The 23,486-nt window shown below is 43.1% G+C and overlaps 1 long non-coding RNA gene across 1 annotated transcript in view; it reads right to left on the bottom strand.

Moving 5' to 3' along the window:
* LOC115838223 overlaps positions 1-23,486 on the bottom strand; it is a 46,376-nt gene that overhangs the window by 22,269 nt on the left and 621 nt on the right. The gene's annotated exons all lie outside the window — the stretch shown is intronic.

Here is a 23,486-nt window from a genome sequence, read left to right as displayed (position 1 = left end):
TGGTATTTCCAAATTAAAATAATTTAGTCGTGGCCGGGCGCGGTGGCTCACGCCTGTAATCCCAGCACTTTGGGAGGCCCAGGCAGGTGGATCACGAGGTCAGGAGATCAAGACCATCCTGGCTAACACGGTGAAACCCCGTCTCTACTAAAAATACAAAAAAAAAAATTAGCCGAGTGTGGTGGCAGGCGCCTGTAGTCCCAGCTACTCAGGAGGCTGAGGCAGGAGAATGGTGTGAACCCAGGAGGCGGAGCTTGCAGGGAGCTGAGATGGCGCCACTGCACTCCAGCCTGGGCAACACAGTGAGACTCTGTCTCAAAAAATAAATAAGTAAACAAAATAAAATAAAATAAAATAAAATAATTTAGTGCAGCAGGGAATACCAGGGCCTTAGCAAACGGACTTGGAAAATTTGAATAAGGTGCATGGCAAAAGAGTGTGTCTGAGATCTTCTTTTGTTTATTTCTATATCACCTTCCATTTCATGGGCTGTCTTATGATCTCCAGCTGTGGCACAGCAACACTGAGTCACTGTGAAAGTAACAACAGTTTTGACTTATAAAGCAGTTTTTTCTAAGGAGCTTTTCATAAAGTTATTTCGTTTCTTCTCCCAAAGTCTTTATGCTGCTGAAGTCAAATGGTATCACCCTCGTATATATGCATGTGGATAAAGAGATATATTGTTGACTGACGGGGTCATGGTTAAACCTGAGCCAGCTAACATTATTGATGGCATGCCATTCCACTTTATTGTGGATGCTTTATCAATGATATGCTCAAAAAGCTTCCCAACCAAAGAACATTCCTAGGTAGAAAGCCGGAATGTAGTTTACCCAACAACAGATGAGCTGCACACATGTTGACTGCCAAACAGGAGAAACTCTGCTGGGGTGGCTGGAGAGAAACAAAGAGGAACAGGACCTAGAGCTCTCACAGGACAGGTCATTTCACATCTCTCCTAATGGAGACAAAATGGCATCAAAAGTCAGCATTCTTTTATTGCCTCTCCTACCAAAGATGAAAACATAGTATCATTAGCCAAATTTACTCTGAACTTCCACCTCCTCAGGTTGAGTCAATGTATCTTTCCATCAAGGTCAATAATGTGAGAGGCAGATTGGTAACTGAATTGCTTAAGGAAAAATTCAGGGCAGGATGTATTTCTTGTTTTGACAAGGCTTTGGATCATTAGAAATACGGTCCTTTAGGGAAAAAAAGGTACATACTGGCTGGGCGCGGTGGCTCACGCCTGTAATCCCAGCACTTTGGGAGGCCGAGGCGGGTGGATCACAAGGTCAAGAGATTGAGGCCATCCTGGCTAACACGGTGAAACCCCGTCTCTACTAAAAATACAAAAATTAGCTGCACATGGAGACGTTCTCCTGCAGTCCCAGGAGGCTGAGGCAAGCGAATCCCTTGAACCTGGGAGGCGTAGGTTGCAGTCAGCCAACATTGCGCCACTGCACTCCAGCCTGGTGACAGAGACAGACTCCATCTCAAAAAAACAAAAAAACAAAAAAACAAAAAAAAAAGAAGAAGAAAGAAAGAAAAAGAAAAAGGTACATATAAGCTCTGGGGTTTTTTTGTTTTGGTTTGGTTTTTTGTGACAGTCTCACTGTGTCACCCAGTCTGGAGTACAGTGGCACGATCTCGTCTCACTGCAACCTCCACCTCCCAGGTTCAAGTGATTCTCCTGCTTCAGCCTCCAGAGTAGCTGGGACTACAGGTGCGTGCCACCACACCCGGCTAATTTTTGTATTTTTAGTAGAGATCGGGTTTCACTATGTTGGCCAGGCTGGTCTCGAACTCCTGACCTCAGGTGATCCACTTGCCTTGGCCTCCCAAGGTGCTGGAATTACAGGCATGAACCACCACACCTAGCCTCATATTAGCTCTTTATTCTGTTTCCTTCCTCACTGAAATTTGGTTTGTGATATTCCAGTCCTTAATCATATTTTTTATCATTTCAATTGGTCATGAAGTTTCATCAAGCGTTAGAAATATGAATTGGTAATAAATAAATAGATTAATAATTTAAAAAACTCAGCATCCCCGGGCTCCCAAGGTTCATCAGTATAAATTATAAAATATGTGATTTAAGTTGGACTTCATAGAAAGTTCACGACTGCAAACATCTTAGCCCTATGGGACCCTTTCAGACCTTTCTTTCTGAAAAATAGTCTCTCTGGAGGTTTGAACTCAAAACGATACCACCCCTTGTTATACTGAAAGAGTTTTGATAAATCTGCAAAATAATTAGATATCTGGGGAAAGGGAAAAGGACAGAAAGGTGGGGTGGGAGCCTGCCTCTGAAGTCAGAATCGAGTTTGTAGCATGCATGTGAAGTTAGTCCACATGCACAACTACCACACAGACATGAAGGATTGTAAGGGTGAGAATCTTTTCAATTAATATCTCTCAAGTTAAGAATTTATGCACAATAGATCATATCAGCATTGGAGGTTGGGTCTATATGGCACCCTAATAACTAACTAAGGTGAAAAACTTAGAAAGCCTTCCAGATGTTGGAGCTACATCATGTCAAATATATGACAATGTAGAAGTATCTGATAGTCTGAGGCCTGCAGGGCCCACCAGAACAATATTTTACTTGTTAAAGCTGGATGCCTCCTGGCTGGCCACATTACCAAAGCCTGTTGAGGTGCTGACACTCCCAGTAGGATAACTGGAGATTCCCTGGCCACCTTTGCTATTCTTCATTTGCCCCTCTGAGGAATTCTCTCTAACCTCTGGGGTTGAAATATCAAGCTGAACCTTTTGGAATGTATCATAAGCCTGGCATCTGTGCTCAGCAGCAGAGCCTCTGAATTCAAAACAGGACTGTTTCCTGGCTCAGAACTCCAGCTCCAAATTCCTCAGGCTCAGAACTGATGGGAAAACAGATCTTCAGCATTCTTCTGATTTAGAAATCATTCAGATAAGAAATTGACAGATAAGAAATTGACAAGGAGGTACAAAATCCTTAATTTACATAGCTGTCTCTTTTTTTCTTCTCCATGGTAAAGAACAGAGCGTCCTTAACCTTGATTTTCTCACTTCTCTCAGTTTAAAGCACAGCCCATAACATTAATTAAAGTGTGTGTGAGCTGGAGGGGAGAAGTTACATTTCATATGCCGTACCACATGGCATTCTAGAAGAGCTGTATGATTTTTAGGTGTGCTTTTATTCCCAACTTGATACATACATCGTCCTACAACTATTCGGCATAACCTCTCCCGTACTCCACCCAGGACCTCCACAATAACAATTTTAAAATAAATGCGGTCCCAAAGAACAAATGCTGAGGGCACTGGTGGCTTAAGGATTTAGGTAGATGAAGGTAAATTTCTGACTCAGAGCTCCAGAATACTAAAGCTGGGAATCACACTGAGATGATCAGTTTTTAATCCTGGTAATCTACCGAAGTTTAGAGATGAGGCTTACAGAAGGTAGATGGCTTATGTACTTCAGGGTGAAACAATACATCAGGAGTAACTCCAGGTATTTCTTATAACTCCAAGTTTTAGGGCCATAACCTACTTTGAGATACTGATGTAAGTGAGATATTTTCCAGGAAAAAAAAAAGTCATATACACATATACATACAATGCTAGCATATAAACTCAGGGGGCTCATAGAACCCCTTAAACATCTTTGGATGTTTAAGGAGTCTCTGATCTCCAGGTTAAGAACTCTTGCACCTGAATAAGCAGCTTTTCTAAATATGAAATGCTACTTTTAATCGCTTTGAAAACTTACCACCTTTAGCATATAAACTTAGATTTAATGAAGTAATCTATAAAATTCAAAGGAAAAGCAATTCCCACAACTTAAATAAATGATTTAATCCCTAATCAATATTTCCATATTTTTAACATGTGTCAAGGAAAAAGATGTGCAAGAGAAATTTAAACCTACATGTATTTTATCACCAATTTCACATATGGACATGGAATATCTTTTCTCCTAATATGGAGATGGCTCAGCAGTATTTAAATGATTCCTTATTCCAAGTCATATAAATATGCACCAGATGTATCTTTTGTAAATGTTATGTTTTTCAACTTCTCAGCATTTGCAAGTAGTTGAAAGCTATGTCAAGCATGCTTTAATGGGGCATAAAAGTGTATTGTATTCAAAGAGATGGCACAGCTCTGTAATAGGTGAAAATACAAATGTTGTCAATGGATACATTTTCATTTTATTGATTTACACTGCATAATGGAATGCCCTGTATTCTTCTTTACATGCAAGTTCTATAACAATTGAAATATAACTAGATATAAAAAATCATGCTTACATTAATGGATTCTCTAGATGACAGAAAATTCAAAACACAGAATTTTATGACCAGTAGGCAACTTAAAGATCAACTAAATCCCACACCCTTATTTTACAGATGAGAAAACTGAAACCAAGAGGGTTATGGGAGGCCACCAAGTCACTAGGCTGGTTGTGGCAGAGGACACATGAATTTTTATACCCCTAAATATAAGGAACCTTTCTGAGCTCTTCATATTATCTGCCTCTTGACTACCTAAACAAAAAATAGAGGAGGCAGTAAAACATATATCGTTTATTGATTTCCTGGGATTTACTGGAAAGAAGCAGAACATGACCTATATTTTGCAAAGCATCAAAGTAAGTATAGAAAGTAAAATGCCGATTGCTAGCATTAAAGGTTGTCAAAGAATATCATAAAGCCCTTTCTCCAATGTAAAATTCCAGCAGACTACAAGATTGGCTTTTTTATTGTGAATACAAAAGATGTAGGAAATTCCCCTATGAACATTTTTCTTTGGGGTTAAAGATATCAAAGATGTTTAGGAAATATTTTCAAGTAACATGTAATTGATAGTCCACCTTGAAAACAGTGTCTTTTTTCTTTTTTTAGATAGAAGTTAACATAGATTAATCACTTATTGTTAAGCTTTTTAAAATTTTTTCTTTCTTCTTTTTTTTTTTCTTTGGAGTAAACAACACTTGATCTCATGTCATTTTCTGTGGCTTTGGAACATCTCTAAGCACTTAGGCTCTTACGGACCTACAGTAATGGATGCTCAGTTTACACTGGCTCCCTTTTCCCAACTTCATTTCTTACCGACATGCGTTTTTATAAACTGCCTCACATTCTTCCTTGGAATGAGGCAGAATATTAATTAATTAATTAATTAGGTGAAAGTCATTTTCTAAAAGCCAAGTAACTTTTTCACTTCAACCTTTACGAATAACACTTTGCCCTTTGGGGTCCGGCGGCAGCAGTGAAGATTTCATTTAAAATAAAATCATTGTTGAAGTTTTTTCAAACTTTATGTCACTGTTGCCGTGAGTCGAGTACCCGTGTCTCAGAGTTCCCTAGCTGATTATATGCCCTCCTAGGCCCAAAGCAAAAGCACAAATTTTTTCTCTTGCCAAGAACCAGCGTTCACATGTTCTGCTTGCTTTCTGGTCAACGTGCAGAGCAGCAGTCACCAGAGTCCCAGATCTCCCTCAAGGGGCAGGGCCTGGCTCAGAGTCCGGCCTCCCTGATTGATGCTTGGTGTGCCTGAAACAGCTCCATTGTTTCTCCAACAGTGCCAATGCCAATGAGAACGTTTGGATGGTGGCCCTGCCTGTGTTCAGTGAGGCGTCCACATGGTCCCCTTCTAAGGTGTGCGTGAGCTGAACACAGTGACGAGTCAAAAACCAAACCAGCCCTCTGGGCTTTTCCCTCAGCACTGACTGGGTGTCCCTCACAGCCTGGAAACAGGGATAAGTTCCCCAGTCAATAGTCAACATCGTGGTTAGAACACTGCTTCCGATTAATAGCTGTTTTCTTCCCCAGGTTGTTCATATACAGAGAAACAGACATACTCCTATACGTATATTTAGCACAAGAGAGTTTAAAGATACACACACATGCACGTTCTGAGTCCCCTCTCAAAACGCGCCGTGCTTCATTGTAAATGGAGCATCCAAACCAAATTGTAATCATCATTTCAGGTTACTACGTCCAGCCTTATTCTGTTCTCATCCTCACGAACGGCTGGGAGATGTGGCAAAGAGTGCAGTCGTGGGATGTGAAGAGGCCTTAGGGGCCTTGGCCATCTTTGTATTCACCAGAGACAGGGTTGGGGAGAGGGCGGGGGATGCATTCACCAAATGTCACAGAACTGCTTTGCAAGCTAGCCCAGACTAGGCCCTAAAGGGGCAACGTTTGGGGGATTCCCAGAAAGGTAGAAAGCAGTAGGTCCAGAGTTTAAGAGACAAGACTCAAGTTCAAAACCCGGTGCCACCATCATGTGACCTTGGGCAGGTGACTCAGCCCCACATGCCTCAGCCGGCTCATCAACCTAGATACAAATGATCCTTCAGAGGGCTTTCAGGAGCTTAAATAGGGTAATATAAAACCTGAGGGGCGTGTTTCAATACCTGGTACATGGTAAGTCTTTAGTACAATTTTATCATTATTATTACTTTTGCCATCATCATTGTTGTTATGGAAATTCTCCTTTGAGTTATCACACTTGGAAATGAGAAAAGATTTGCTTAGAAGAACTCACTTTTTCTCTTCTCCCTACGCTCAGAGAGTGAGCACATGCTGCTGAATTCAGGTGGGCAATTCCCCCTCCATCCCATTCAGGGAAGTTCAAAACGGAAAACAGGAGAGAGTGCCCAGGGCCCAAGCTCTAACCCATTTGGAGTCCAGCCACCTGGCCCCTCCATGGGTTTGGCACCCTGCTGACAAATCTAGGCAGGGTGTGGGGGATGTAGGGAGTATCAACAACATTTTCACAGGGAGCTGAGTGAAAATCTCCTGTGAAAATGCTCTCTCTGGTTCCCCTCCTGGTTTATTGAGAAGATAGTGGAATCACTTATGTTTCAGTTCCTGCTAAAGTGATGATAAAGAGTTTTCTGGTGGGGAAAGGGGTCCACCAGTTCAATCTCATTCCTCTCCAGGGGATAGCTTCGCATTCCACCCCCATTCTCCACAAAGAACACACCCATGCTGAAACTGATGGCCAGTGACCGTGGTTAGTAATGCGGTTGTTTCTTTGAAATATCACCACCAACCCCACCAACTCAGTCCTTGTCTTCGCTAAGTTTTTCCAATGCCTGAAACCCGTTCCTTGCTTTCTCAACCCCCGTTGTACAAAACTGTAACATCCTTAAAGCATAAGGCTTGGCTCAGGAAATTTAAAAATAGAAAACAAATTTATCTTCAATGGTTAATGCACCTGTCCCTTAAGAAAATATATACAAAACTTTTTTTTTTCTCCTCCCCACCAAAACCAATTGGGCTGTTACCCAATGCCATTGACCTTCCTAAGACAGCAAGCTAAAATCAGTTCATTGGCACACTGGCCCTGCGCCCAGAGTGCAAGCAAATGTGCTACCAGGGGCCTGTGTGGAGCTCTCTCTGAGTGAGGAACTTTCCTTAACTTGCACAGCGGCTTCCCCCCTCCCACATAAGGAGCTGGAGCTGGGCCTGGTGGGCTGGTTATGTTTAATGTGCTTAACCGAGGAGGGAGCTCTGTAGGGCCTGGGAAAGGGGAAAAAGATGGAGACCTGGTCACACCCAAGCTCTCTGAAGGGGTTTTCATGTAGCTGCAACTTATTTCTCCTTGTCCACTGATTTTACTACAAAAGTGTCCCATCACACCGGGTCTAAGAGCCTCACAAGTGGGACCTTTGCTTCTGACTAACGCATGGTTGTTCATGTGCCCAATTCACCAAAGTCAGTATTGGAAAAGAGCACTATTTTCAAGATGCTTTTATATTTATAATAAAGGGCATTTCTTAAGATCACATCACAACTGTTTTGGATGTCTTGTGTTTTTTTGTCTTGTTCTATTGTTTTTTTTTTTTTTCCCTTTAAAGACTCTGAGTTTTGAGCTAAGGGCAGTTAATAGTAGCCAGTCCTGATTGGCCAACATCTGTTTCTTTAGAGGAACCTTACTTGCCAAGTAGCTGGACAGCAATACTCATTTGGTATTCATGGGAAGTACTTGCCGAACAATAATGACAATAATTGCCTCTGATTCTTGTGTTTACAACACTGCCAAAGTATCATTAGGGCCTTATTTATAGATAATAATGCTTATTAATCACAAGTATTTGAATTTTGGAATGTATTAGATTAATATTCTTTTGTACCTCAGTTCTGTACTAATGCTATGAAAAGACATTTACTGAATGCAACTCATTGGGAATGCTTATTTTGAGCTGCAAAATAATGTGTGTAATTTGCAGGTGAAAGATAAAGAAATTACATGGCTACCTCTCAACAGCCGCCATCAAGATCAACGGCCCACATGGAGAATTAGACCCTACCTCTAAAATGAGAAAAGAAAAAAGCAAAATAAATATCCCTATAGGTATTTTTTTTAGAAAATCTTGTAAATACTTATGCCAAGAGAAATTTCTGATAATAAGTCTATTATTCTGTTTTGCCTTAAATCTTCCATTGATGGCATCACTTTATTGAAAAGGGTCTGGGGTGAAGAATAATTAGTGATTCTGGAACAATTTCACACTGTATGAGTTTTTTAAGTCTCAATGAAAAAAATGGTATAGGATGACTAATAGTTCTAACCAGCAAAATACAATCTTAGGCCTAAATGCCTAGTTGTTTAACATTCTTTATTCACTTATTCACTAATATCTTTGTATATGTTTAATTTCTGTACAAACATTAAAGCTATTAAGTAGTTTTCTATTTTTATATGCATCTAGAAATATGAATCATTAAAAATTTCAAATAATTAGCACACTTTTTCTACGGTTAATCTGGAAATACAATTTCTGTTAATATAATAAAACAACTTTTTAAATAAATAAAAACTATTACTAACCCATAGGTTTCACTTAGCTACTCTCTCTCGAAATTATAGCAAAAATGAAATCAGCAATTTTTTTTAGTCTAGCACACATGTTTACTTATTCTTGGAATACTCATGCTTTATGTGTTAGAACAATACTTCAGCTTATTTAATTAGATGAATATAAAATGAAGTGACATAATTTTCCAGAGATTTTCAAGAAAAGAAGAAAGTTTATTAATATAAAGTCTAGGTGCTCTTTCAAAAGTCATATTTGCAACTAGGTATATTTTTAAATGGCCTGTAATTATTGTTTACTATTGTCCTTTAGATTAAATCCAAATGATGTTCAATCTTATTTTGCTCTACCAAAAACTACTTTAAAATAGTCAACGGGCCTAATTACCACCTACAATTTTTAACCTTGTCCTTTCTTATTCTCTTTTGCCCGTCACAGAAAGTAAAGAGACTGCACCTTTCAAGCCACCAAATTACACTGAGAAAATTGTCCTCCCTAAAACACTCTTGGAGTTTTGTTCAGCAAATGTTTCCAAGTCAGAGCACACAAGGAGAATAAGATCCTAATTCAATAAATATATAATGCTAACATTTTAATCCATTGCTAAATGTAAATAAACTTTAGTGAACCCAGTTGGGCTATTTAACATTAATTTAAAGTATTTTATAATATAGCATTGTCTCCTCTCATGGGGCAAAGTAGAAAGGTGAAAAATTACCTAATAACTTCTATCAATGTACTCAGCAAAACCTGGCAAGTCATGCCCCTCAACTCCCTTTATTTAGATTTGGGGTAAATGTCTTAACCCATATAACGACCTCCACTGGAGGTCCATTCAGGTGTGCGCATCCATCTCTGTTAACATCCATCTCTGTTAACATCGGTAGAATGAAGAGTCAAGCAACAGCTTATAGAATTAGTTGATATCTTACAAATTTAATCACAGATAGATAGCCAGTCCAAATTGTTCAAATTTCACTTTTTGTTTTTTCTTAGCAGCTAGAAGGGAGAGCAACAATGCCTGGATTATCCAAATGATTAAATCAATTCTCTATTTTGCCTTCAGTAGACATCGTCTGCCTCTCTTTTTAAAAGACACTGGTAGTTGCAGGAGGAAAGGAAATAAATGTGTTTTAAGAGAGCACAAATATACCTCAGTACACTCGATGTGTGTCATTGATAATGTCTAACCACTGAGGCTGAGGACCTTCAATCCCCCTAGGGTGTCTCTCTAAGCTTTTCTAAATAGCCTTGTCCAATTGCTTACAGACTTGGAGATGGGGGGAAGGAAAGAAAGAGGGGAAGGAGGGAGGGAAAGACATGGAGAGAAAGAAAGAACGAGAGAAAGAGAAAGAAAGAGAGAAAGAAAAGGAAAATGGTTAGTCATGAAGCTGGAGTTTAAATTTGAGGGTATTGAAAAAAATAATTAACTACGAAAAATGGTTTGACAGAATAACTTATACTCCACCAATATCCCAGCAGTTTTCTAAGAGCCTAGTTGGATATGAAACTTGAGATCTGTCAACATTTTATAGTTGCCCTGATTTAATAAGCATTTTTCCTTCTTTTCTCTAACTGCCAAATTTTTTAATGAAATTGAATCTTGGATGCCTACATTCTGGGGAGTTTTATTTGCTATATTATAGTTCTGTCTGCTTTTAGGCCACAGAATGCCAAAGTATTTATTCTTACAAATCTTTCTACATATGTAATTTGAGTCTACTAAAATAGTCCTTTACCCACTTCATTAATTAAGTTGACAGAAAAGATTATTTTACAATTTTGTAGCAAATGACTCTTCATCCAAATTTTTGAATCAACGTTGTGCATTTTTATGTTATTTTATAGCCTATGCCTCCTCAAATCACTTCACGCCATCAGATATAAAACTTTCTAACACAAAAGACTAACTTTTGCAGTTGATCTGAAACCTCAACTACAGTAAAATATTTTTACCTCTTTCCAAGTAATAGTTGTTGGTTTTTGTTTTTTGTTTTTTTAATTTTCACTTGCGGTATTTCTATCAATTTAACCTCAAACTTTTTAGGAGATTAAGAAACAAACCTCAAAAAGTAGTTAGGCTAAACTGATTTCTATTTTCACAAGTTCATCACTAATATTTAGACACCACCAATGAGTCATTAGTCTTAAATACTCTCTGAAATCAACAAGCAATAAATCAAATGTAAGAATAAATGTCATCATAAACATCATATATGTTTTTTGTAAAGAAATATACATTTACATAAATGTGAATAAACAAACAAAATATTTTATAATTCAGTACAAATAACTCTCATTACATGAGACAGCTCCTTTTATCATGGTCTTGCATAAAACTTCAAAATTTCATCATTTTGATTACTTTATCAACTAGGACAAATAACACTTAAAGTATAAAATTCTGGTATATCATTTCTTTCCATTTTCTTAACACAAATGAGCATTTGGACTCTTGCCAATGAATGCCAATGTATTCATTTTAACTGTAGTTCTTATTTTAACCAGAAAAGTCCTCTGAAAATCCAAAGATTCAAAATACCATTTCAAGGAAGCAAATAAGTAACATGGCATCCCATATTATACAAATCAAATATAATATATGCCTCAAATTTGCTTTTACATTTCGAATTATCACTAGATTACTGAATGTCTTTTAATGCATATAGAGGACCACAAGATCAACTAGTTAAAAATGTTTTCTTTACAATAGAATAGAAAATAAAACTACTGATCTCTTTCATTGCCTCTAAAATTTAATTTTTGTTCTAAGACAACAGTATGTAATGTGTGAAAAAAAAGACAAAAAATAGGTACTCGGCTTTAGATGGAATGTTTATATTTTAAATATGCTGTCCATTTTATTTTATGTAAAACGAGTTATTTAAGTTCATATTTTAGAGGGGGTGTGCATAAAATATTAATACTACGAACCTATTATTTACTGATTTCTGTGGTGCCATCTACAGTTAGCACAATTCAGATTTCAAAACAAATTTTGAATTTTTTTCAATATGAATAAAATTCACTCACTTCTTATTTTAAGACTATCTGTTATAGAACGTATTGTTAATCATAGAAGTTTGCTATATTACACATGGGCATGTTATATGCAAATGTATTCAGTTGGGGTATGTATATATTTTGTTATGTTATGTACATAAACATCTACCCTTGTGCATATGTATATTTACATCATGTATAAATATGTGTAGTATATTACCAAACTGTACTATACTTAAGGAGGAGGAGGAGCTTCCAAGGATTGCCATACAATATTTTAGTTAACTGAGTACTGTTTCCTATGAAAGTAATTAGGTTGTTTTTTGTTTTTTGCTTTTCACAGTCCCAAAGGTGGGTGTTTACAGTCATAGTTTAGTAATTCACCGTTTTCCAAAAGGCTAGTTTTAAAATTTTATGTCAACATAGGCTTTAAATAAATAAAAGTGATCCCTTCCTCTTCACCTTTCCCTTCTTTTAGGAAGGCCAGTGGGCAAACAGCTTGATAAATAATTCAAAGAAAAGCTAAATCTTGATTCTAAAAACAAAAGCTCATCGAGTTAAACACTCACATTTTACCATTAACGTTCTTTGTTAAAATTTACCTGCCATAAATTATCTTTTGAAAAACAGTGATTGAAATTGTGTCAAGACACTAGCTGGGGAGGGCCTTTGGCGGAAGCTACTGAGTGTGTCTAAATGTTACCTAGAACCTTTCTCTAGGACAACAGGCCCTATAAAGAATTATGGCTAACAGTAAAACCATCTAATATTAATAAATCCAAGACAGAAAAAATATATATCACAGGTATTTCCAAATTCGTGAAAATCATTAGATGCAAACAGTAGGGTAACAAGGGGACAACTAAAAGCATGTGCTTCTTTTCTTTTTAGAATCCCTCTGAATCTCAGGTTATCAAAAATACATTTGGCAACTGGGTTCACGGTCTCAGTGAAGGAGAGGAATGTTTAACCTTTTTCTGAATTTTTCTGTCCTGTTTCCCCTTGAGAGTAGAACAAACTTGGTGGGACCAGGGAGGGAGGGAGGCCCCGGTTAATGTTTTAAGAAGGAGGAATTTAATTTGGCCCAAGTTTTCTTCTGCTAGTTGCCTTTTCTCTTATAAAGAGATCCTTGACAGCCCTTGTTTTGTATGAAATTATGGAAATCACAGACTGGGAAAGGGGAGTCATTATTTCAGAATTGAAAAGGTATGAGTGTCTTTACTCGAACCCCCTCCCACCAAATTTCCCATCACTGGAAAGAAGCCAGTAAGTTGGAAATGTGCATAGGAGGGCTACAACTGGTCAGGTAAATAAAGGGAAGCCCCAAAAGTGATTTGCAATTGGTTCCTACCTCCCTCCTATCCCTCCAAAACTAAAAACAGCCTCTGCGCAGCAATTTTTAAGGCCAAGACAGAGAAAAAGCAGATACCCAAGTCCCCAAACGTAGCTTCCTGGTGCGTGAAACGAGCAGGCTGGATGATGGACATGCCCTCCGCTAACATTGTCCCTTTCGGCCTGGCTCACGTGGGTAAGGGTGTCCATGAAAATCCCCGGACCACAAGGGGGATCTCTTTGGGAATCAGATTGGGAAGACTCAGGCGAAAGAGTGAGATGCCTGTGTAGAGAACCGAGGAGGGGGGCTGGGGGAGAATAATCAGCTCTAAGGTTGCAGATTTAGATCTCAAGGCTGAAAAGGATATGCTTCCACCACAGCATCCTGTAGCGCCTCCTGTCCTGCCCTGCCCTGCCCTGCGCGCGCACCGCACTCACACGTACACCCGGTCCTCGCACGCGCACACACGCACACTGCTCCCCGCCGCTCTACCCTCTAGACTGCAAGGGAAACGGCTCCTCTGGGGCGCGCTCACTGGAGGTGAGGCGACCCAGCCCGGCCCAGCCCAGCCTGGTACCCAGCGCTGGTCGCTGCCCCTGTGGAGAGGCAGCGCGGCCTTCGGGGCTCCGGAGCGCGCGGGCCCGGAACGAGGCGCGCGGCCGCTGGCACATGCGGGGACTGCCCAGCGCGGACTGGAGAAGGGGAGCGAAGGGGTGGGGAGGGGGTGACGCCGGCTGCCCACCCCACTCCGCGCCTCCCTCTGTGGCCCTCTCTCCCTTCTTCCCCTCCTACCCTGCCGCTCCCCGCCGCGTGTGGAACTCGCGTTTGGAAAAGGCACCGAGAGCCCGCGGGCGCCACGGAGCAAGCGGGCAGCTGTACGTGTGCGCGCTGGTGGCCTCGGACGCAGCCAGCGCGAGGACCTCGGCGCGGCGGTAGTGCCCCGGCGGGCCCTCCAAGTGCCGGCCTGCAGGGGGCGCTGGCGCGCTCGCGCCCCGCGGGGTCTCAGCCGCCCAGCCTTCGCCCACAGACGAAGGGTCGGAGGGAGGACCCGGACTGGAGCAGGTTCCCTGCGCGCCTCTCTGGAGGGTCGGCCGGGCCCTCAGGCTGGTGCTCACCCGTAGAACCGGGACGGTGTTGTCACACTTGTCACCAACGACGGCCGGCGTGGCGTCGCACGTCCGCTTTCCAGTCTCCGCGGCTGGGGGAGGCCTCGGGGCGGCAGGGGGAGTTTGCCTCCCGGCGGGCTGGCTTCGCTAGACTCAGTCATTACTAAGGGGTTGGGAGGGGGAGCTTGTCTATTCTCTCCTGGCAGAGCCGCGGAAGGCGTCGGAAAGTTTCCTACCACTCGAGGGACCAAGGTGGATGGATCGAGAGCCTTGCTTCCCTGCTGGGATGACCGAATGTGCTAGAAGTCTCGCTGGCGAGCAGCGCCCTCGGCTTCCCCGGCAATCATCCCAAACGCACACCCTTCCCCTGGCCGAAGGAACCCCAGGCTGCCGAGGAAACGGCCCCGCGGACCTGGCCGGCCCTCGGGTGGAGACCCGGGCGGGGTTGGGGGGTACTCGCGAATCTGCTGCGGGCGCAGCGTTGGGATGTGTGGTTCCTGCCCGGCCGGTAGGCCGCGTCCGCCTTCCCACTCAGTGAGGCTTTGCGCCCCCACCCATGGGAGTTGCCCGTTCTGCAGCAGAGTTCAAAGGGGAAAGTGGGGGCCACGTTCCCAGAGGAACAGAGTTCCAGACCTCTCAGGGCACTGATGGGGACTCCGTCGGACCCACGGGTTCCGCAAATACTCCAGAGGGGCTCCCAGGGCCGAAGATGCCTCCTGAGCAGACCTGAGCTTGTGAAACTCCGAATGGGTGTCCAGCTTCCTTTCTCACTTCAGCAGTTCTACTGAGCTTCGTGTAGTGTCTGTCCCCCACCCTGACCCGGACCTACCAGCCAAGCCGAGGCCAGAGGTGTGCGGATTTTTTTTAAGACCCACATCTTGTAAATGTGAGATTTTTATCAGGCAGCACAGATTACTTAAAGCGTTCCATTTCTCCGCGATCCAATTTTATTAGGATTTACTCTCATTTGTGCTCCGCTTCTCTGGGGAAATAATGCTTTGATTAATGTAATCCTGGCCCGGGATCCGCCACATGCCCCTCGACCCTCTCCCCAGAGAAGGACCCTATTTGACAAACAATAACAGAGCAGTAACTCTTGCAATCTGCCCACACCTTTGGGGGTGGCTGGGGAGAGGGTGACACACGTTCACACACCGCTTGCTAAATGCAGTGGCGAGAGGAGGGAGCAGGGTCTACATGAAGCGAACTTTTCAAGCGCAGATCTCTGACTCCCAGGCGCGGGGGCTCACCGGGAGGGGACTGGGCGAGAGAGCGCGTGGGTGCGTGGGTGCCTGTGCGCGCCTGCCCCTTTCTTGCTGGGGTGTCCGCCTTTGTCCCCCGCCGCGGGCCTCCACGGTGGGATCTGCGCGCGGCCGGCGGGCAGCCCTCGACCCGGGGCGCGTCCACAGCGCCCACCCGCGGCCCCCAAACACCTCGAGAGCAGATCTTAGGGGTTAACCAGGCACCGACCTGAGGCGCCCTGCAGCTGCCAAAAGCTCGACCGGAAACCTAGAACCTGGGACCCAATTCATCGGTTTTCCTCGTCCATACATGCATGCATCCATCCCTGCATGCGTACATGCATGCAATACAAATTCCGGGACGCCGGCACAGAGAGCTGCGCCTCGCCCTTGCTGCGGGCTGAGAGCGGGTACCCCCCTTCCAGCTCTTCCTCCTCCCGCGCAGCCCCGGCCCCCTCCCCGAAGGGAGAACAGCTCAATTACGAACAGGAGCCAAGGAACGAAATCCCAGGCTCAGAGGCGCCCGCCGTTGCTCCTCTGTTCCCGGTCCCTGTAGTGCAGTCCCCACCCCCACCGTCCCCAGCTCGGGGAGGGCGGGGACGCGGCAGTACGAGGGGTCCTGCCCTGCTCCGCCGGAACAAAGCCCGCCGCGGGAGCCCGCGGCCGCGCACCGAATCAGTGACAAAGGCAAGCGGGCGGCGCCGAGCTCCAAGCCGGCGCTCCTACGGCTTGGCGGGAAGGAGGCCCAGAAGATGGGGTGCGATTTGCACCCGGATTTTCCTGGGCTGCGGCATCTTTCTCCTGTGTACCCAATGACCTGTTAGGGTGACTCAGCGTTTATCTCTTTGCCTCCCTGCTGCCCCATCTCCTCTCTTGTCCTTTTCTGTCCCCAGTCTCCTTCACCGCTCCCTGCATTTTTTAATCCACCTCACTCCTTGTACCTTACCCGCTTCTCACTTTGCCCTATTTACCTCTTTCCCTTTTTCTTTCCCATAGAAAGGCAATGCTAATTCGACTTCTGAAGGCCGCTCTAGATGTTCAAATAACAGTCTGAAAAACCTTGCTGGGCAGTGCTCAGGGAGAAAATGGGAGTAATGGGATCTTTTTAATTTTATTATGCAAACTGTGCTCTAAATAAAATAAAACGCCGTTAGAATGCGATCTAAGGAAGCCGAGCTTAGCCCTGGGGCCCCCAAAATCGCCGGGGATTCGGGAGAAGTCGCTTCTCGTGCCCACAAATCACAGGAATGGGGGGGTGAGAGGAGGACCCCGCCGCTGTGGAATGGGGATCTCAGCGCTGGAGACTCCAAAGCAAACCTTTCTGGGAAAAGTTCTCATCTTACTTTCTAACCCTGAAAAGGAATTGCTTGCCAGACCCCTCCAATATAATCATAGTATTTTCGAATTTAGAATACTTTAATAGTCAGTGTTTTTCCAAGTGAAGTTTTACTTGTTTGTTTTTGTGATGTGAATTAAAAATGAAGGGAACGCAGCCATTTGAACAATATATGCCTTGACTTCTAGAGGCTCTTTGCACCCTGATTTAATACTAAATTAACATTTGACGTGTATTAAATGGCACTGTAAGCCTGAGCTCCTTCCCTTGGGCTTCACTGAGTAGCCAGGCTCCCTACCGAAAATTTGGGGAGAGAGGTGAGCGTTCAAAGCAACATCAGACAAGTCACTTCTAACTTGAGACTAACAAACTCCAAGCTGCCTGAAGCTACAGTGAGCAAGGTCACTTAGCTCCACCACCAAACCGTCTACCAGATACGTTTGTGCTGAAAGTGTATCACTGCAAACCATGGTATTTGTAGTATCAAATATCAACGAATACATTCGGCACCGTATTTTTAAAGTGAACAACAATAAACACACTTTCTTGAAAACACCCCTGAGGCTGGCCATCCAGGGCAGGCACTGGGGTGTCTTAGGGCCCGGGGGAAGGAGCGGTATAGTGAACTGGGTGTTTCAGCATTCACTGGAGAGAAGAGACCACAGAAGCACAGTTTGAGGGGAATGCCGAAAAGAGCAGCCTGACGTGCTGCATCTGCACCCAGCTTCTCAGACAATAGCTAAGTTCAAATGTCAAAAAAATCTAATAATAATAATAATAATAAAAACAGAGGTGCCAAACTGCAAGAATTGTTTTCTGGGATGTATGCCACATGAATCTCTTATCCACCTCCAGACTACCCTGTTCCGACCCAGAAAGGCGATGCTGTATAATAATGTATGAGGAATGTTTGGCGTAAGAGTGTCCTCAAGACAGAGAGAGCTGTTCAGTTCTGTTAGGACCACCACAACCTCAAAGAATCAAACCATTTTTCTGGTAAAGCTGAATTAATATTTCTGGGCGTTGTTTTTACACACGTACAAATACACACAAAACCCACTAAGCTGACCTTGGAATATTTTTCTAGCTAAGAAATGACCAAATTTTGTTAATGAATCATCATCATCATCATCATCATCGTCATCATCATCATCATCTCTGGTCAATCAGCCCAGCTCTATGTTACCTAGCCCTGTGAATTTAAATTTGAAGAAGAGCATTGCACTCAGTGGGGAGGCAGGGAGGGTGGTGAAGGGGCAGGCAGGAACAGTCCATCACACTATGTCAGCTCCAGCTTCCCTGGCAATTGGTAGCTTTCATTACCAGACTTGTCAGGTGCACGCCTGCATGCAGCTCGAATGGGCAAACTGTTGGAAATGGGTTGTTTTAAAAGCATTCACTCGATTACCAACTTACTATGCTTTCTTAGTTTATTTCCCACAATCTGAAATGCCCTGTAGTTTAAACCTGTCGTATAAGTATCAGAAAGAAAGCTTCTTGCTTTCGGGTGAGAAATCATAATGTCTTTGAATGTATTACTCTTTGAAACCATCTAAAAACCTATGTACTTGCCCCTTTCCTGCAGATCAGACAAATCAGTTATCAAAATGATACAAAGAATTAGGAGAAGAAACACTTCAAAAAACTTAGCAAGACCAAGAAACAACTCATCCACTGCCAAGACGACAAATACTTTTTTCCACCCAAAAGCTACCGTGGAAGAGCCGTCCCCTTTGTGTATAACACAGAGTATGGGTTGAGAGTATGCTTAACATTTTAATTTGTAAATGCTAATGGCAAATGTGCTTCTGAACTGCAGCGATATCAGAGCACCTTATCATTCTCAAATGGAAACAAATGAGTAAATACCCACTTTGTGTTTTGTACATTTGACCCAGGTAATGTTCTTCATTCTCTCGTTTGGCAAAAGCAATTTCGCCATCCCCAACAATTAAAAGTCTGTAGCTTTGCCCAGCACTTTGAATCTTAATTCATACCCAGCTTGATCGCTTCCACCCCCAAATCATTATAAAATGCTAAAGCCATCTCTATAATATGTCAGTTCTTGTCAAATTAACTTGTTGCTCTACCCAGAATTCTTATTTTCTGTTTCTTTTACATTAAGGAACCTAGGACTATAGATATCATGAGGGGCAAGCATTTTATCTTTTCTGTTTATTGTTTAATTACATTTTCAAAAAAAGGAAAGTAAGCAGCAAGACAGTAACAATCACAGATCTTATGAATGAAAAGTGGCACACAAAAATTATGCTCTAAATATATATAATGATTGCCTCACCAATGTTTTTTGCAGAATGTCAGGCTGAATTGAAAAGTTTCCTTTCTCCTTAATAATTTTTAAATGCATTCAGCAGCCCTGGGCATGCAAAGTAAGCTAGAGCTTTAAGACATTTGTCCACTTCATGTGGATCTGCCCCAGAAGTCTTTTGTCTGAAATGTCCCAAAAGCCAAAGAGAAAGCAATCTTTGGGCTCAGGTTACAGTTTTCTCAATTCCCCCTGTTTTATTAGCGCAAACCTGAGAGTACCTTTCCTGACTCTAAATGTGAGAGCTCGGGGTGAAAATCACAGATTAAAATGTGTTTGAGTGTGCCCCTTTTGCTTATACTGTTCCCAGAATCTCTTGACCCTCCTAGAAAACACACTACTTAAATCCAAACTCTGACTTACTAAAGTTAGTGTCAAAGAAAAACTTCTCCTGGTTGGAACCTGGTTGACTTGGAGCTGGGTTAGAAAGAATAAGGTGTCTTTTCCTCTCTTGCACAGGAACATGAGAGCCATCACGTAATGTGGCCCTTACTAACAGGCTCTGTGACACATTCACAGGTGTGTTCGGCTACTGAACCGTGGAAGCCAGCTTCTCACTTCCAGTCACTCCGGGCTCCCTTTTCCTAGTCACACTCTCTGAATCTCCTTGGGAAAATTCTTAATGACAAACTGACTAATTCTGAACCAGTCAGGATCTGCCCTTCACTGCTTTAGGAAGTTTTCCACATATCTTCTTCGTCCTTTACCACAATAAAGTTTAGTCTTCATTGGCAGTATGTAAATATGTTTGAGGCAGAAACCTTGTGGCTCTATTGAAACTTTTCTTCAACTGGGTTAAGTAATGCACTAAAAAGTTTCAAGCCCACAGTTATCTCTAACCCGTGGCTATTTTGTATTTTCTTTTCTCTGCCAAGCCTTTCAAGGATAAATCCAAAATCTTTCTAAAACCATAAGTGGTAACAAGAATGAAAGTAGCCACTAAATATCGAATGGAGTAAAAGTGATCCTGGGCCAGCGGACTAAATCTCTAGGACCCAGAGATGCATTTAGAAGTCAAAGCATGTATCAGGTTGAAGAACTTTCATTATTTAAACAGATCATATCCTAGGCTGCATTTCATTTTCTTGACTGTTAAAACAACAACAACAACAACAAACCCTGAAAGGTAGCTTCTTAAGTAGCCTATTAAATCCCCTTAATAATAATTTTCAAAAACTATTCTTGCTTTCACATCTCATTTCTGTTTTCCAGCCCAGAATACACTTCACTGAAATGGAGGAATAGTTTTTGAACTGTATTTCTTTCTGGGCCATTTCACAGACATGGGCGGGTGGGGGATGGGGAAGTCATTGTCTTCATATTTTAAAACCCTGTGTTATGCAATGAATTCACTCCTCATTGTGAATATGCATAGAAAGGTAGCGGTATTTGTTCCTTTGGCAAGTTTGGAAGAGCAGATTTGCTTTTGAAACAGCTACATTTTACTCAGTACTCGCTAAGACGAGTCAGTGCGCCCCCTGCTGACAAGTCAATAGTGCTACTCCTGAGCAAAGTTTATTTTGTTCAGTAAACCGTGTCATATAAAATTAACAACAGCCAATAAAATTAGCTTATATGTTTCAACTGTAAAAGTCCAAAACAAAATAAAGCTAGTTTTAGTGGCACTAGAAATCTCTAGTTTGGCTTCTTCTCTTTGGCTGAACCAAGGTCCTTTTATCTAAAGCCCAGTGCACAAACATATAGCTTAATGTGACTAGTGTTCTTCCTTTTATTTCTTTCTCTATGGCAACCAATATGCTCTGCTCAGAAATGTTCCCCATCAAGGAAACAAATGATCTTCAGGGAGCAGCTCTATATGGCATCTGGTCCAATGGAGCACACAGAGTTAACCCCAGTCAAAAGCAACGCTGCCAAGCACGTAAACAAGGAGTGGAAAACTGGCGATTCTGAGCCCCCTCCCCAACTGAAACCTCTTCCTCTCTCGTTACAAACCGTTTCATTGATTTGGCATCAACTGTTTCCAAATAAATTACCAATTCTAAATTTCAAGGTGTTCTGTGTAAAAAAGTGCAATAAAATTCCAGCCATTGGATTCTCCCCCCTCATCATCACAGACGCAGCTTCCCTTAAAAGAACAAAACCAAGAAGCTTTTAAAATTTTCTCCGGCCTATTTCACTAAGGTAAGGCACTCAAATGGGCCTGGACTTGGCCTAGCTATGTCCTCCGGCCATGTTTATCTAATTAACTGCACCTAGCAAGTAACTGCACCCTCAATTTTTACAAACCCCGGAACAGTGGCAAGGAGGGGACAAGTGAGGCTGTCAAAAATAGAAAACAAAGTGAAATCGAGTCTGCGATGCTAAAGCTCCAGCCTCCTTTGGGAATGAAGTGTAGGGATGTCCTGGTTAGTTTTGATTGATCACCCTCTTTCTGATGGGCTTTCACTACCGAGCTGGGAGGCTGCAGCTCCCCGCCTGCTCCCCAGACACAGCATTAACCAGGGGTGCCCTGACTTCCTGCCTCGCTTCCTCCTCCTCCAGCTCTCCGCCTTCCCTTTGCCAAGTCCCCCTCCTCACTCCATCCTCCTGCTCCCAGCATGCGTCCCCCCACCCCAATCCAGGCAGGCACACACAATTCAGGACATCACCACTGGCTACAGAAATAGGGTTTCTTCCCCCTCTAGTCCTGATCCTCTGGGGAAAAAAAAATCCCAATCAAGAAATATTTATATACTGCATCCTTAATAATCACTTCTTTTCCAGGGTTTCTTCCCCCTCCTCCCACCCCACCTTCACGATCAACAATTACAATGAATAGCATTTTCCCCCCACCCCTCCAAAGTAAAGTGGCTTTTGCTGTGTGGGGCTTTGGACTGAGTCCATCTTTTTATGTAATATTTTAGCAGGGTTGGATTTTTTTAACTCCCCCCCCAACACATCTTCCCTTCCTTCCTTCCTTCAAACAGTTGCTCTGTGAACCCTCTCTTGTCCCAAGCAATGAAAATAAGCTCCCAAACCTACAAGAACATAAATAAATAAGACAAAAAGGAGGGGAAAAAGAAGAGGAAAGCAGAGAAAGAAAATGAAAAAACACTTACCGAGCAAACTTCCAGGATTAGGTTTTTAAATAAAAGATGTTTTTTAATATTTTTTTCAAATAAGGTGACTGGGTTGGGGGCGGAGGGGAAGGCATATTCTCAACTCTCCAGCACCGATGCGTCCTTAGCCTTCCCTTCACACTGACGCCTCGAAGCCCAGCTCTCCACTAGTCTATTATTTTCACCAAAATATATGAAAATGTATGCAAATGAAAATCAGCACTAACTGTTCTCCCCTTGTTATATACTTTGGATTTTTTTTTCCAGACAAAACAATCACACTCGCAAAGGGAGGGGGCGGATAGGGTGGGGCAGCGTGGAGGGGGGAGAGAGGCCCGGGAGCGATTCGAGAATTAAGTACGACGAAAGGGGGGAGGAAGAAGAGGACAGACCTCGGAACAGAAGTGTATTTCTGTTATCAAGGAGCACAACGTTTTGGGGGGCTTCCCATACGCGCACACACACACCCTCTTGAAAAGAAAGAAAGTGGATCTGTTTGCAGAGGCGCTATCACGTTTCATCAGGCCACCTGAGACTGCTTTTGAAAGCGTGTACTGTGAAATTCATAGCAGTAATTTAGACAAAATCCTCACTGTATATTAATGAAAGGCGGCCCCATGGCTCTGTTCCTATCCTCCCCATTCAGTGTAAACAAAACCACGAGACTCTCTTGGTTTTTGAGCCGGATCCAAGCAAAATCGGCAGGAAAGGAAAACACGGGGTGCTGGCACCGACTATTCAAACGTCTGCACCTGGAGATCTCAGATTTATTCAATGAAATCTGTGTTCCATCTTTTATATATACATATACGCATACGTAAATATAAAAAGCAACCTTTGGGGGCCGCAGAGGAAAAAAATCCGTTCTGTTTGGGGTTTGGTTACCACCGCCTTTAGTATCTATACTTTGGCAATAACGGCTTTGCTAAAACCTACCTACGATGGTATCTCACCCGGCAAGCAGGAGCTGGACTAGAGCCTACATAAATTCTACGCGTCTAGTGTTAATCTTGAGATCACGCAGGGGCTGCCTGGCTGCGGCTGGGCAGGAGAACTCCTGCTTTCACTGAGTTCACTTAACTGCGCTCGGCAGAGGCACGATACAGCCGGAGAGAAGGGCAGGCCCGTTCACATTTTAATCGGAGCGCACCGGCGGCCGCTCCTCGTCTGCGTCCTGGACTGCCGCTCGGGCTCGGGACTGCCAGATGCTGGAGCTGGCTGGGGGCGGCGAGCGCAAGGCGGGCGCACCCTCAGCTAGGGG

This window comes from Nomascus leucogenys, chromosome 14 (assembly GCF_006542625.1).
Source record: "Nomascus leucogenys isolate Asia chromosome 14, Asia_NLE_v1, whole genome shotgun sequence".
Lineage (NCBI taxonomy): Eukaryota > Metazoa > Chordata > Mammalia > Primates > Hylobatidae > Nomascus > Nomascus leucogenys.
Note: the sequence above shows the minus strand (reverse complement) of the source record. Positions and strands in the feature narration are given on the sequence as shown.